The 15,273-nt window shown below is 35.6% G+C and overlaps 1 protein-coding gene across 1 annotated transcript in view; it reads left to right on the top strand.

The window, feature by feature from the left end:
- The window catches only part of LOC308638030 (guanine nucleotide-binding protein G(q) subunit alpha), a 293,343-nt gene that overhangs the window by 59,775 nt on the left and 218,295 nt on the right, over nucleotides 1-15,273 (top strand). The window lies entirely within an intron of this gene.

Here is a 15,273-nt window from a genome sequence, read left to right as displayed (position 1 = left end):
TCTTTTTTTTATTGGTTGTTCAAAACATTACATAGCTCTTGACATATCATATTTCATACTTTAGATTCAAGTGGGTTATGAACTCCCATTTTTACCCCGTATACAGATTGCAGAATCACATCGGTTACACATCCATATTTTTACATACTGCCATATTAGTAATAGGAAAGGTAGCAGAATACAAAAGATTTTCTCTTTTGTTTTCTAATGTACCTAATGTAAAACTCCTAACTCTAACACTTAAAAAAAAAAGCATAGGAGAAAATCTTGAGTTAATTTTTATGAATGATGTGAGATATGATATCAGTTTATTTTTTATGCATATGGATATCTAGTAGTTCCAGTACCATTTGTTGAAAAGACTCTCTTTTCTCCTCTGATTTGTCTTTGAAGTTTTGTTAATAATCAGTTGTCATTATGTGTGTGTGTCTAGGTCTGTTTTCAGCCTATTTCATGGATCTGTTTATCTGGATGTTGGTACTATAGTCTTGATTATTATCATTTTTAAACCAGGGATTGAATAGGGACGCTTAACCACTGAGCCATGTTCCCAAACCTTTTTTAAAATTTTTGTAGTTATAAATTGACAGAATGCCTTTATTTTATTTGTTTATTTTTATGTGGTACTGAGAATTGAACCCAGTGCCTACGCATGCTAGGGAAGCTCTCTGCCTTTGAGCTACAGCTCCAGATCCCCAATGGTCTCACTGAGTTACTTAGGGCCTCCCTAAGTTGCTGAGATTGGTTTTGAACTCACAATCCTCTTGCCTCAGTCTCCTGAGCCACTGGTGCACCACTGCACCTGGCTATTGTAGGTTTTTTTTTTTTTTAATATTGTTTTTAATTGTCAATGGACCTTTATTTATTTATATGTGTTGTTGAGAATTGAACCCAGTACCTCACACATGCTAGGCAAGTGCTCTACCTCTGAGCCACAACCCCAGCTGTGTACTGTAAGTTTTTTTTTTTAATGCCTTTATTTTGTTTATTTAGGTTTTTTAATGTGGTGCTAGGGATCGAACCCAGTACCTCATGTGTGCTAGGCAAGCGCTCTACCATTGAGCCACAACCCCAGCCCCCGCCATTGTAGTTTTTAAAATGTCTTAAGATCATGTTAGCCTCCAACTTTTTCCCCCCAGAATCATTTGAGTTTTCCAGTTTTTTTCATTTCATTTCCCAATGAATTTTATTGAAAATTATCAATTTCTACAATAGAGTCCTCTGGAATTTTGATGTGATTTATTTAACTCTGCAAATCAATATAGGAAGAGGGGATGTCTTAGCAATTATGAGTTTTTAACACATATTTTTCCATACAGATGATTGTGTCATCTGTGAATAAATTCTTTCTTTCTCATATGGATTTACATTTCTTTTCTCATTACATTGACTTGAACTTCCAGAACTTTTTTGTTAGTAGAAGAAATAAGAGAGCATATCTTCATTTTATTCTCAATCTTAGAATGAAAGCATTCAGTCTTTCCCAGTAAGTATAATGTTTTATATAGACAGTCTTCATTAGTTTGAGAATGTCCCCTTATAATCATAGTTTGCTGGCCTTTTCTTTTTTTAAATGAGGAATGCATGTAGGATCTTTTAAAATGCTGCTTCTATGTCTGTTGAAATCAACATGATTTTATTATTATTTTAAGTGGTGAATTATCGATTTCTGCTCTGATCTCCTAGATTTCCTTTCTCCTATGCATTAATTTGCTCTTTATATAGTTCCTTAAGGTAAAAATAGAGTATTAATTTGAGACTTTTCTGTCTTTTTTAAAAAGGTACTTAGTATTCTAAATTTTCCTGTAAGTACTCTTTTAATAACATCCCACATTTAATATGGTGTATTTTCATTATTATTCAGTTCCTAATACTTTGTATTTCCCCTTTTGTTTTTTCATGTGTTATTTAGAATTTTATTTTTTAGTTTGCAAATATTTGAAGATATTTTTAGATATCTTTCTGTTATTGGTTTCTAATTCCATTATAGTCAAAGGGCTTATTTTCTCTGAATCTTTTTAAACATTGAGACTGGTTTTATAGTCCAGAAGATGGTCTGTCTTGATTAATATTTCTTGTGCAGTTGAAAATTATTATAATTGTTTTGTCATTGGGAGAAGTGCTCTAAATGTCAGTTAGAGTAGTTAATAGTGTTCAGTTCTTCTATATCTTTGATGTTTTCTATTTGAGCTAATAAGTATTGAGAAAGGGATGTTGAAATCTCCGAGTATAGTTGTGGTCTCATCTATTTTTATTTGCCTTTTTATTATTGTTTGTTTGTTATATTTTGAAGCTCTGCTATTAGGTAAATAAACATTTACAATTGTTATATCCTTTTGATAAGTTGATTCTTTGTGAGATGATATTGATAATATTTCTATTATAATCCACTCTGATATTAGTTTTCTTTTGACTATTAGTGTTAGCATGATATGTCTTTTTCTGTCCTTTCACTTTTAAACCATTTTCGTACTTAAAATATTTCTTATAAGCAGCAAGTTGTTGGGTCTCTATATCATATATCTTCTGGCTGCTGTTAGGATTTTCTTGTTATCATTGTTTTTCAGCATTGTGACTATTAAGTACCTTTTTTGATTTTCTTTACGTTTCTGCTGCTTAATGTGTGTTGAGGTTCTTAAAGCAGTGGTATTATAGTGTAATTAGTTTGGGAAGATTTCACATGTTATTTCTTAAAATATTTTCTTTTTATGTTGCTTTTTCTCCTCTTTCAGGTTTCAGATCCCCAGTGTGCTAAATAGCTTGACATTGATTCCACAATCATTGAGATTGTTTTTTTCCAGTCTTTTTATTCTCTGTGGGCCTCAATTTTGATAATTTCTGCTGCTGTGTCTTCAGAATCACATAATATTTTCTTATTGGTCTTATCTGCTCTTATTTTATCTGTTGTACTTTTTGCTTTGGATATTGTATTCTTAATCATTAGAAAATTCCACGTGGGTCTTTTTATATATATATATTCCTTCCTGTTGTCTTCATGTTCATGTTTTCCTTTACATTCTTGGGCTGGTAGAAAATAATTAGTATAGCTTTTTAAAAAACAATCTGTCTGCTAATTCCAACATCTTTTTCTTCCTTTGTTTGTTTGTTTGTTTGTTTTGGGGGGGTGTCTAATTTTATTGAGGTTCCTCATTGTTATCTTTTCTCATTTCCTTATTTGCCTAGTAGTTTTCAGTAGGATGTCAGACATTCTTGGTTGTTGGGTTTTTTTGATTTCTTTAAATAGTGATGAACCTTGTTGATCCATTAATTAAGACTTGGAATCAATTTGACCATTTTTAGACATTTGTTAGGGTGAGTTTAGGGCAGTTTCTATTCTATAATCTTTTTTTTTTTTTTTTTAAGAGAGAGAGAGGAGAGAGAGAGAGAGAGAGAGAGAGAGAGAGAGAGAGAGAGAGAGAGAGAGAGAGAGAGAGAATTTTTAATATTTATTTTTTAGTTCTCGGCGGACACAACATCTTTGTTGGTATGTGGTGCTGAGGATCGAACCCGGGCCGCACGCACGCCAGGCGAGCGCGCTACCGCTTGAGCCACATCCCCAGCCCAGTTTCTATTCTATGGTTACTTAAACTTCACTGTGGGGACACCTTTCTGAAAACTCAGTGACTTTGTGTGTGGGGCGGGGGGGGGGGCGCGGGGAGTACTGGGAATTGAACTCTGAGCACTTGTCCACTGAACTACATCCCCAGCCCTGTTTTATATTTTATTTAAGAGAGAGTCTCAGTTGTTTAGTGCCGCACTGTTGCTGAGGCTAGCTTTGAACTCATGATCCTCTTGTCTTAGTCTCCTGAGCCCCTGGAATTATAGGTGTGCACCACTGTGCCTGGCTTCAGTGACTTTTTTGACTGGTGGGGACATGAACTGTGTGATACTTGGGGGTTGCTCAGACTTTGCTTTCCCAGGTTTCTTTCCCAAGACTTCTTGAGTTTTCATCCCACTCTTCCTAGATCATTATTCAGCTGAAGATTCAAGTGTTTCCTGCAAATTCATGGGTAGCTCTCTACTTGCAACATTGTGTCTTGCAGATTTGGGCCTTTCATCTTTCCTGAACTTCCCATATTTTTTCTCAACTGACTAGAGTCAGCCTTAGCACTGGATTTTGTTTGGGATCTTCCTGGCCATGTTTGCAGAACTACTTCCAGGAGGTTATTTGAGGGCAGTCATAGATTTACTTGTATCCCTGCTGCCTATTGTCTGATGTCTTTAAACAGTTGAATCACATGTTTTCATTTGATTTTTTTTAAAGTTATTTTCCATTGTTGAAGTGAATGAATATAAATTCAAACTCTAGCAAAATCAATTAGATTTTTAAAAGTATTTACTTTTATCATTTTGATTTTACATATGAAAAATATTACCAGACATTACTTTTAAAGAGAAGAGCAATTTAAATTGTTCTTTTGTTTGTTGGAATCTGGACTGTGACTTTCAAATAATAAAATATATTGAAGTTATTTCACACAGAGAACGATCTCATATAGTTGCTTGTACAAAATGATTTTGTGGCTCTCTGTTCATTATTAGCTTCTCATTTAAAAGTTATACAGAATGCAGGAAAAAAGTAAACTTCTTATTTTCTATTTGTTCTAGTGCTAGTGAAAAGGGATTGACCATGTGATGGTTCAAATGACAATGGATTTTCTATAGTCTTAATTTTGCTTGGTTACTTCATCTTCTACAAATGATATTTTGTATTAACTAGATTTTATTAATTCTGGGGTATTTGGCATTTGGGCCTTGCTGATCCTGGAGTGCCTCTCAGGCCTAGTTAATTCCCAGAGTTAGTGAATAATTGCCCTGTGAAAATAATTTTCATATGTACCAACTGATCCAGAGTCCCTACCCACCAACTACCTCTGTGAAAACTCTTGCAGTTTGAATCATTCACTACCTGCTACAACATTATCCTAGGGCCAGATTCTCAACAACCAAGGATAATCCCTTTACCCTAGAGCCATTGAAATTGTTTAGCCAATTCTGCTTTTTCCTACTCTGCCAACCCCATTTCTTACTGAGAAAACCACATTTAAGGCTCTGGCCCATGCTTTCCCCTTACTCCTGAATCCTGGGTGGACTGGTGCTTCCTGGTGTGGCATGCCCTTTCCTTTTGGGAGCTAAGAATCACAAACCATCTATTCAGTGGCATTCATTTACGGATCTGTTGGCCTCACCATACCTGAAAAAAAAAAAACGTACTTTTTAAAACATTGGAAAATTTTATTCAAATGTATTCAAATTTCTTTCTTAGAATAATCAAGCCAAATGTATTAAGAGAAATTTGGAACTTGAAGTAGGAAAAGAAAGGGATGTCTGTTGTAACTATCAGACCTTTTGTCATCCCCACCCCAACTCTCACCCTCTCTTTTTTTTTTCCTCCTTAGTGCTGGGGATTGAAACCAGAGCTTTACACATGCTAGGCTCAACCACTGAGCTACATCTGCAGTATTCTTTTAAATTTTATTGAGACACATTGTCTTGTTAACTTACCCAGGCTGGCCTTGAGTTTACAACTCATCCTCCTGAATAGCTGGGATTACAGGTCTATGTCACCATGCTTGGTTAAGCTCTTGCTTTTATGAGGGCCTTGGAAGAGAGGGAAATAAAAGGGGTAGAGAACATGAAGGTAAAGAAAGATTTCCAAAGAAAGCGTGATGATTCCATAGAGCATGTTAGATGTAATTAAATGTTCCTAAAAATACTCTTGGAGGCTGGGTTGTGGTGCATGTGTGAGGCACTGGGTTCGGTTCTCAGCACTGCATATAAAAATAAATGAATAAAATAAAGGTTCATCAACGTCTAAAAATAAAAAAAACCCCTAACAAACAACTAAAGCTCATATATTCTGTAATGTCAAGAAGGCTAAAGATAGTTATTACATTCCAACAGAATGAATAAGCTCAGTGTTATGCCTACATTAATAAAAAAGAAAATAAATGATGTTGAATAAAGAGGCAAGGAATCCACTTATTAACAGCCTTTGTCGTGATTTTGGATGTGCAGGCAATACATCAGATCTCACTTAGCTCCCACTCTTCAGGTTTTACAGTCGAAGGTCACGTGGTAGTGGCTGAACATACACGATTTTCAGAATTGTGTATATTCTTTGAGTCTTAATCATGAAATCCTTATTTTCTAAAAATTTGCTGTGGAGAAGTTAGATTTATCTTCAGCATTCATTTATAGAGAGGCTCCTTTTAAAAAAAAAGATTTTCTTTTGAATAATTTTAAAATGTTAAATGTACAACATAGGAAAAGAAAAAATTATTTTGATAATTATAGAAATATAAAGCAGTACACAAAAAATATACTGCCTATAATGTTTTGATGAAAATATTCAAAACTGAACTTGTGCTATTTCCTCAAAAACCTGCTGCTTTCATGCACATTAAAATTTGCAAATGATAGTGTAGAAAATTTATCTGCAGAATTATTTCTGTAAAATCTGGAGTTGTAGAGTTTTAGTCAGCTTTTTCACTGGTGTGACAAAAAGACCTGACAAGAAAGAATAGAGAAAAAGGGGGGGAGGGGAGAGACAGACAGACACTCTGATACTGTCCTTACCAGGGACAAAATATAAACCCCAAACGCTTACTCTCAGTGACTCGCCTCCTTCAGCCACACCCTACCTACCTATAGTTACCACCTCAATTAATCCCTACAAAGGGATTAATTCACTGATTAGATTAAAGCTGTCTAACCTAATCATTTCACCCCCCTAAACCCTCTTGTATTGTCTCACACATGAGCTTTTGGGGGACACCTTACATTTAATCCACACAGTGACAGTCTGTTTTTATCTAAAGATATATTTGTATTTTGTGGAGATTTTTTATATTATAATACAAATAAATTTTACATTATTTGTAAGTGTGAATTAAAATATAAAAGCTGTGTATAGAAACAAGATTAAAAGAACTAATAATTGTAAAACCAGTTGATTTTTTTTTTTTTGGGGGGGTACCAGGGATTGAACCCAGGGGTGCTTAACAACTGAGCCATATCTCCAGCCCTTTTATATTTTTGATTGAGAGACAGGGTCTCACTAAGTTGCTTAGTGCCTCTCTAAGTTGCTGAGGCTGGTTTTGAACTCACAGTCCTTCTGCTTCAGCCTGGCATTACAGGCATGCACCACCACACCTGGCAAAGGAATTCAGTTTTTCAAATTAAAATATACTAGAAGGAGAGAAAAAAATATTGAGTGTTGGAAAATTTAAATGAATTAAGAGACTTTGGAATTATGGAACAGTGTGAATAGAACAGCAAAATTTTACAAAGTTAATTTATTATAGAAAGAAGAATTACTATAGAGAGAAGAATATAGTGTGAAGAATCACTTGGCAAACTCATTAAATATTGAACTGTCTGAGACTCTCCCTGCATGATTCTTTCAATCAGGTATACCACACCTTTGAAATATACCACACCTTGGAAAAATAGTGACATGGAAGTTTATATTACATGCACAATAAAGTGTTCATTTCTTTCCTTATTTCTCTTTTCTGCAAACCATCTTAGTACTAAGCACATTTTGGAGTACCTCTGAGTTGGAAAATGGTGGGTAAATAATTAAAGAACTGAGGGGTTTTTCAGTGAATGCACAGTGCTAGTCTTTGGATTGAAATCAGTCTGTGTGCCTATTTTGTTTAGCATAGCTGGTGGTCTCCTTCCTCAATGCATTTTATCAGCCACAGTTCCTAGTGCTTCCTGTTGTCCTGCACTGCATTCATGGCTTCCTGCATTTGCTTGACTTGCCTGGTTGTTAATGGCATTAGATTGTGACTGACCTGAGAGGACCTTAGTGACAGACATCTTGGTCATGAAATGATGACCCAGTTAAAAACTGTATGCCTAACGGTGCAAATATTCTCACCTTTCTTGATTTCTTTAAAAGTTTTTAGTCATTCGTACATATAATCATTCTTACATTTTGTCAATTCCTTAACCTCCAAAGGAAGTCCTAAATTTTCCACATTAACAAATAGGCCAAAGCAATTTACAGTATTTCACAATCAGAAAGTCATTTATTGTTCTTGTAGCACTGTGTTTTTTGGCTTGGAGCTATAGATGTACTTTTCTAGTTTTATTTGGTAATTAAAAAAAAAAACTAATCTTTATTCTCTCTGTATTGGCAATAGGATACAATAGAGACACAACCCCAAACTGATTTTTGGAAAAAGTAGATTGATTTATAGAGTTTTAAGTTCTGGTCCTTGAAGAAATCTTAAAAAATAATGAAAAATAAGTAGCAGCAGACAACTTTTACTGATAATTTACTATGTTCCAGAAACCAAACTAAATATAGTATTTGTGCTTTTAACCCTCCCAATAAGTTTATCTGATAATAACTATTCCACTATTCCTGTTATAAAGATGAGGAAACTGATGTTCAAAAGTGTTAATTTATCCACATTGCCTTTATAAAGAGAAGGTTCATGTTACAAAATTTCTAAAGATTCACAGAAAAATAATATAGTATTTGATCTTATAAGAAAATGCCTGCCATTTAAAATGTGGCTTTAATATGCTACTCAATATTAAGTTGCCACGAGATGGATGTGTCACATAGGCAAAGTACCCACAGAAACATTTAGGTGGTAACTAACAAGCATATGTCTAAACATATACTTCCTTGCCTCATTCTGATTGCACTTGGCCACTGAGCTCACAGTCTTCTACTCCCATAGTATAGGATGATACTGTTCCTTGTTGTTCTGTATTGCTAGTGGCCAGCTGAAAGTCATATTAAATAAGATAGTCTCCCTGGTGCCTATACCTCTTCCTTCCCTGCCTCTGTAGCCTGTAGGTATTTGACTTTCTTTCACTCGGGTTGCTCATGAAACCCCACTGCCTCTGTGAACCTGACCTAGTTGGAAAAGAACAGGCGAATTCCCTGTGCTCTACTGCGGCCCTGAGCATTTGCTTCTTATTAATTGCTTCCATGCAAGAGTGATTGTGTCCCTTTCCATGCCTAGTGCAAATAGTTACATGTTGCATGCCCACTGGGATGGGGCAATTATAGTATTGTAGATACTGCAATTATTTTGGTTTTATACTGCCAGCATTTATCTCTGTCATTATGTCCTCACCAATACTGTCAAATGAGGCTACTTGGTCAGCTGTCATCTTTATTCTGAGTACTCCTTCCAGTGCTATCTCATATCACATGAGTGATACTCAATGCAGTTCCTTTTTTTTGGAATCCATCTAGGCCATTTGGTCACATTCTTAGTTCAAAACCTAGAATAAATGATACCTCCCTGGGTGTGACTTTTTGTATCATTTTTCTGTTTTATTGATTCCTGTAAGACCATGCAGTTGTTACAGAATTCTCCTACCCACGTCTTCTTGAGTTTGAAGCTACTTTTTCAACTCTTCCCACATTCCAGGACATGAGACAGGAAACTGGGCTTTTGTAGTGTGTAGCAGAATTCTCTTACACCCACTGTATAAAGCTGGTCCCTGGGGTCCAGCAGTGCAAGCTCTTCAGTGGAATACAGTTGAATACAAATGGCATATGCAGAGGAGATGGAACCTTTTACTTCCATGCCCTAGTGCTTAGTTTACTCAGTTTTCTTCCTTGGGCTGAGTTTGGTGAGAGGGCATTTTCCCTCCTTCCCCTTCCAAAGGCTTTCTATTCCTCATTGAAGAGAGACTGAAAGCTAGAATTAAGAATGCTGGTAAATGGACAGAGTTGGAGAATATCATGCTAAGCAAAATAAGCCAATCCCAAAACCCCAAAGTGGAATGTTTTCTCTGATATGCAGATGCTAATTTATTATGTGGGGAGTGGTGGGCGCCCTAGGGAAGCATAGAGTTATTATAGATTATTTGATTAGGTAGAGGGGAGTGAAGTGGGGGGGGGGTACAGGGGTAGGAAGGATAGTGGAATGAATCAGACATTATTATCCTAGGTATACAGAACTATATGACTGATGTGATTCTACGTCATGTACAACCAGAATGAGAAATTATACTCTATTATATATGATGTATCAAAGTGCATTCTACTGTCATGTATAACTAATTAAAACAAAAGTTTAAAAAAAAAATGCTGAGACGAGACTCCATAACTGAGCAACACTAATCCAAGAGAATTACAATTCTGTCCCAGGAACAGATCTTCTCATAGGATGTATGGCTTCCTAAGTTAAAGATCATTATATTATAAGGAAGATATTAATCTTCTGGAGTTTGAAACTACTTTCTCAGCTCTTCCCACATTCCCAGGACATGAGACAGGAAACTGGGCTTTTGTAGTGTGTAGCAGGATCATGGCAGGGTCACAGATTGATGGATGGGGATTTAAATTTCTTTAAGCAGTTAAGAGTTGTTTTCTAGTGGTTACCTTCTTTTCCCTTCTCTTTGGAAATTATAAATTTTTGCTTCAATTTTTAGATCAGGTAAGTTAAGATGGAATGATACTGGATTTCTATGTAAAATACCAATATTTTGTAACTTTATTAGGGTGTCTGGAGAGTTAAAATGAGTTATGTAAAAGACTTTAGAACAAAGTCTGGTAAATAGAAATGATCAATACACATTTTTATTACTACTTATTAATGAAAAAAAGACCTGTTAAAGAAAAACTACCAGAGAAATAAAAATTTTAGCTGGGCACGGTGACACTTGCCTATAATCACAGCAGCTGAGGAGGTTGAGGAAGGAGGTTTGTGAGTTCAAATCCAGCTTCAGCAACTTGGTGAGGCCCTAAGCAACTCAGTGAGACTCTGTCTCTAAAATATAAAAAAGGCCTGGGGATGTGGTTCTGTAGTTAAGTGCCTCTGGGTTCAATCCCCAGTACCGCGCCCCCCCAAATAATAAAATAAAAAATAATAATAAAATAAAAAAATTTTATATTAAGCATTTTATTTATTGTGCTATTTCTTGTTCATGGGTCCACTGAAGATTGTTGCAGAATTACCATGAAACTTCACCACTTGGTCTTGAATGGAAATGCATGATTGCTACCATCAGCCTTTCAGATGGCTGTGTTTTATGATGATTTTAGATAACCTACAATGAATAAATAGCTTGAATGTTATCCATTAAATTGCCATGGCATATACTGAATGTTTATTATGAGAGGACATTTCCTTTAAGTACTGAAAAATCAAAAGCGTTAATATACTGTTCCTGTAAAACTAAAGGTGTCTAACACCTACCTATAAAAAGAATTTAGGTTAATCCACAAAATTGTTCCACTAAGTGATTTGAAGTAGGCAAATTAAAAGCCTGCCTTAATATTTTCATATTTATTCAATCTTTCAATGAATTAAGTTTCTTGAAAATGATTAACACTTACCAAACTTTGCATTACTAGAGCTAAATGTTACTATTACTTTTAGTCAAGTTTGTTTTGCATGTAAGTAGAAACAGTATAGCCACGTCTGGGGCTTTAGCTCAGTGGTAGAGCGCTTGGCTAGCATGTGTTAGGCACTGGGTTCAATTCTCAGCACCACATAAAAATAAATAAAATTTTTTAAAAAATGAAGGTAATATGTCCATCTACAACTAAAAAATAATAATAATAATAAAAAGAATCAGTATAGCATTATGTATATACATGCTTAAATGCAGTTATATAGCTTTACTAGTTTTCTGGCATGCTTTAGTACGAAGTAAAAGTTCTAGAAAACCTTTCCATTCCACTTACATTGGAGCAACTTCTGCAGAGTCTGTGCACCCTCTCAGTTGCTACTGTAAAGTGTGTCATGCCTCACCTTAAATTCAGGCTTATTATCTGGGCAGCTAGTATTTGGTATAGTGTAGGAGAGATCTGGTTTAGTAGAAATCATGCAGTTGTCAGGAACAAATTGAATAAGCACTCAGCTTGTTAGTGAGAGAGTGTTACAGAGTTTTCTCTGGACACCATTTTGACTTCCTCAGAAGGGCTTTGTTTTTATGTTGGTGGTCAACACAGGAATGACTATTGGCTTTTGTCCCCATAATAGCATTGTGGTAAGAATGAACAGTGTGGTGCCAGGCCTGCTTTTACAATTAGCTAGCTGTGTGGATTTATCTGGTCTCTTAATAGTGCTGTGCCTCAGTTTATATATCTGTAATAAACAAAGAGTGTGAGGCCGAGGATCTTGATGGCTTTTTGTGGCTCTGGGATCCTAATTTTGTGTCCCTTGGATTCTGACATTCTTTGAATGAGGCATTCTTTCTTGAGGGCTGATCTGAATTAATTAGGATTTGATGTTAAACCATCCAGGAACCTCTGAGACAAGGGGAAAGTCACACTGTTGGTATGCTCACCGCAGTTACTTAACCCCACCCTTGGTGTCAGTCTCTGGTTTTAACAAGCATCAGGTGCTTCTGAAACACAAGCCTAGAAATTATAGTGCTCTCAGTTCTTGTATTCTTTAGCACTGCCATGGTGCACTATGACCCTGTTGACATGCCTTTCTTTGCTCTGACACTTGCTGTATGAAAGGAAGAAAGCTTTCGCTTCATTGGAATTTTCTAAACACCACTTGGCTTATGGCTGAGTTGAACAAATTAGGAAGAAAAAAGATAAAATATTCTAGAGAGAATGGAAATCTGGCTAATGTCTTATAGTGAAATCCAGCTGACCCCTGTCTCAATGATAATATTATCATTTCCTGTATCAAATGCAAACAAAAGAAGAAATGAGACTTTCTCTGGATCACATATTAAACCCAGGTGTTGTAGTTTGTATCTTGAATGTCCCCTATAGGATCATGTACTGAAGGCTTGTTCTTCAGCCAATAGTGCTTTTGGAAGATGATGAAATCTCTAAGAGGTGAAGCCAAGTGGGGAGGGCATTAGATCATTAGAGGTGTCTCCTTGTAAGAGATGTTGAGACTCTGGCTCTTCTTTCTCTCTCTCTTTTCTTCTCAGTCCCATTGAAGGGGATGTTAAGACCTTGGTTCTTCCTCCTCTCTTCTTTGCTTCCTTACAGCCATGAGGTGAGGGCCTTTGGTCTGTCATATACTCCTCATCATAATGTTCTGTCTTGCTGCAGGCCAACCAGCCTGAACCTTTGAGACCATGAGCCAGAATAAACCTTTCCTTCTTAAGGGTGATTTATCTCAGATATTTTGTCGTCGTGATGGAAAGCTGACACGTGAGGACGTGAGGTGATAGGGAAATGAAACATGATGACAGTTCTTTTTTTTTTTTCAAGATGTAGTCTCAAAGATATCTTAAATCTTTTTCTGTAAGCATAATCTTTTGTGCCATTCAGGTAAGTGGAGTACAAAATATTTGTGACTTGATTTTTGAATTTGATAGGAATAGACAAACATTTGTGACACTGAAGGAAGAGAACAGCTTAAAAGTTGTTTCAACAGTAAATGTGTTGGGAACAGTAAATTCCAAGGGCCAAATAAGGTTTTGTGCCAGCAGCAGGCAGTAGCTAGGTCACAAATAAAGTTCAGTTGTAGTTGTTACTTGGTTCAGTCTCATTGCTAACTAGCCGTATTCTAATTATTTCCTTCGTTTTTTTTTTCCAAATATTTTTTAGTTGTTAATGGATCTTTTAAAAAATTTTATTTATTTACTTATATGTGGTGCTGAGGATCAAACCCAGGGCCTCACGCATGGCAAGCAAGCACTGTACCACTGAGCCACAACTCCAGCCCCTGCTTCCTTAGTTTTGGTAGCCACAACATTTATTATCTGTTCAAACACTGGCAGATTAAATACCGTAAGAGGATTACTTAATAAAGCAGTCACAGATGAACTATCTTTTGTTTTGTTTTTGTTTTTAATGAAGAAAAGGCCTGGTTGTGCATGGATTCATTGCCTTAGAAGGCACCTTTTCCAGGGACTTGGAGCCATTTCTAATCCAGGTCATGGCTTTCAGTGGTGTACACTGCAAGACAGCTCACATTAGAATTTGCTCTGGGACAGGTCAAATGGGAACTGGGGCCTCTCCTCCATGCAGTGTTTTGTAGTCTGTTTACACCAACTTTTAGATATTGTCTTAAAAATGCTGAACTAGTTTTAATGCATACAAATCACTTTCTTTATGTCATTGTTAGAAATGATTTCCACTTGGTAGGCTTCAATGAGGCAATGTACTTGGGAATATAACATGATGCAACATTTATTGGAGTGTATTATTTTGTTTTTAACTTGAAAACAATTTTTTAAAAATTTATTGAAACTTCTGCAAAGTAAATTAAAGAGGAGATTGGTTATTTTGATAGGGTTTTCAGAAATATACTTAATATTTCCCTGATTTCCCCTTTCAAAGTTTTATTCATATTTTTCCAGTCTAATTCTTTTCTTTGGATATAAGTCACTAACATGAAATCTGATATTTTGTTTTTGTTTATTATTTATTAGTGGGCTTCTTAGATATTGACCTATGAATTATTAAGCAATACACAGAGTGAAACAAATGTTGAATTTAGTAGTTAAGTGATAACATTACTGATTTAGCATGGTAAATGGAATTTGGAGGACACTAGAAAAATTAAATACCTATTGGCTATTTTGAATTGAAATTTGAGACTAAATGAAAACTTTATAAAAGCTAATATTTAACTCATTGCATTTATTTATTTTTTATTAACTGCTTAGGCAATCACTTGCAAGGACACACAACTCAGATATGTGGTGTATACAGTAAAGGCACTGTTGGATACTATTAATATGCTTATTTTTGGTGTGACATCATTTTTGTTATAGAAGAACTAAAAGTTGGGACGTACAAAGGAGAATTTTATAAGAAACAGTTATGCTCAGTGCTGTTTTTATTTTTATTTTTGGTTGACATGTTATATGCAGGGAAATTGAAAGTACTTCTTTCAAGGTACAATTTTTAGAATTTCTGCATTTCTCCCTCTATTTTGTAGAATTATTGGGTCACCCCATTGTAACTTTTAAAAGAACAATAGCAACCAAAGCTTAATCTTAAATACAAAAACTGAGCTTATTTCTGGCTTTAAATCAACCTATGTTTAGACCTATTTTCTCATTTTGTTAAACAGGATGGAGAAATAGAAAATATAGACATAGGGCTGGGGTTGTGGCTCAGCGGTAGGTAGAGTGCTTTCCTAGATCGTGGGAGGTCCTAGGTTCGATCCTCAGCACCACATAAAAAGAAATAAATAAAACAAAGGTATTGTGTCCAACTACAACTAAAAAATAAATATTTAAAAAAAAGAAAATGTAGACATAACCTAAACCTTTTAATTTTAGCCTGGGGAGGAGACTTGAACCCACAAGGAATTGGATATATTTGAGTTTTGTCTTTTTGCCCACTTGTGATTATCCCACTCA

The sequence above is a fragment of the Spermophilus citellus genome, assembly GCF_964194105.1.
Source record: "Spermophilus citellus genome assembly, chromosome: 2".
In the NCBI taxonomy this organism is placed as follows: Eukaryota; Metazoa; Chordata; class Mammalia; order Rodentia; family Sciuridae; genus Spermophilus; species Spermophilus citellus.
The sequence above is the reverse complement of the archived record's forward strand: the minus strand, read 5'-3'. Positions and strand labels throughout refer to the sequence as shown.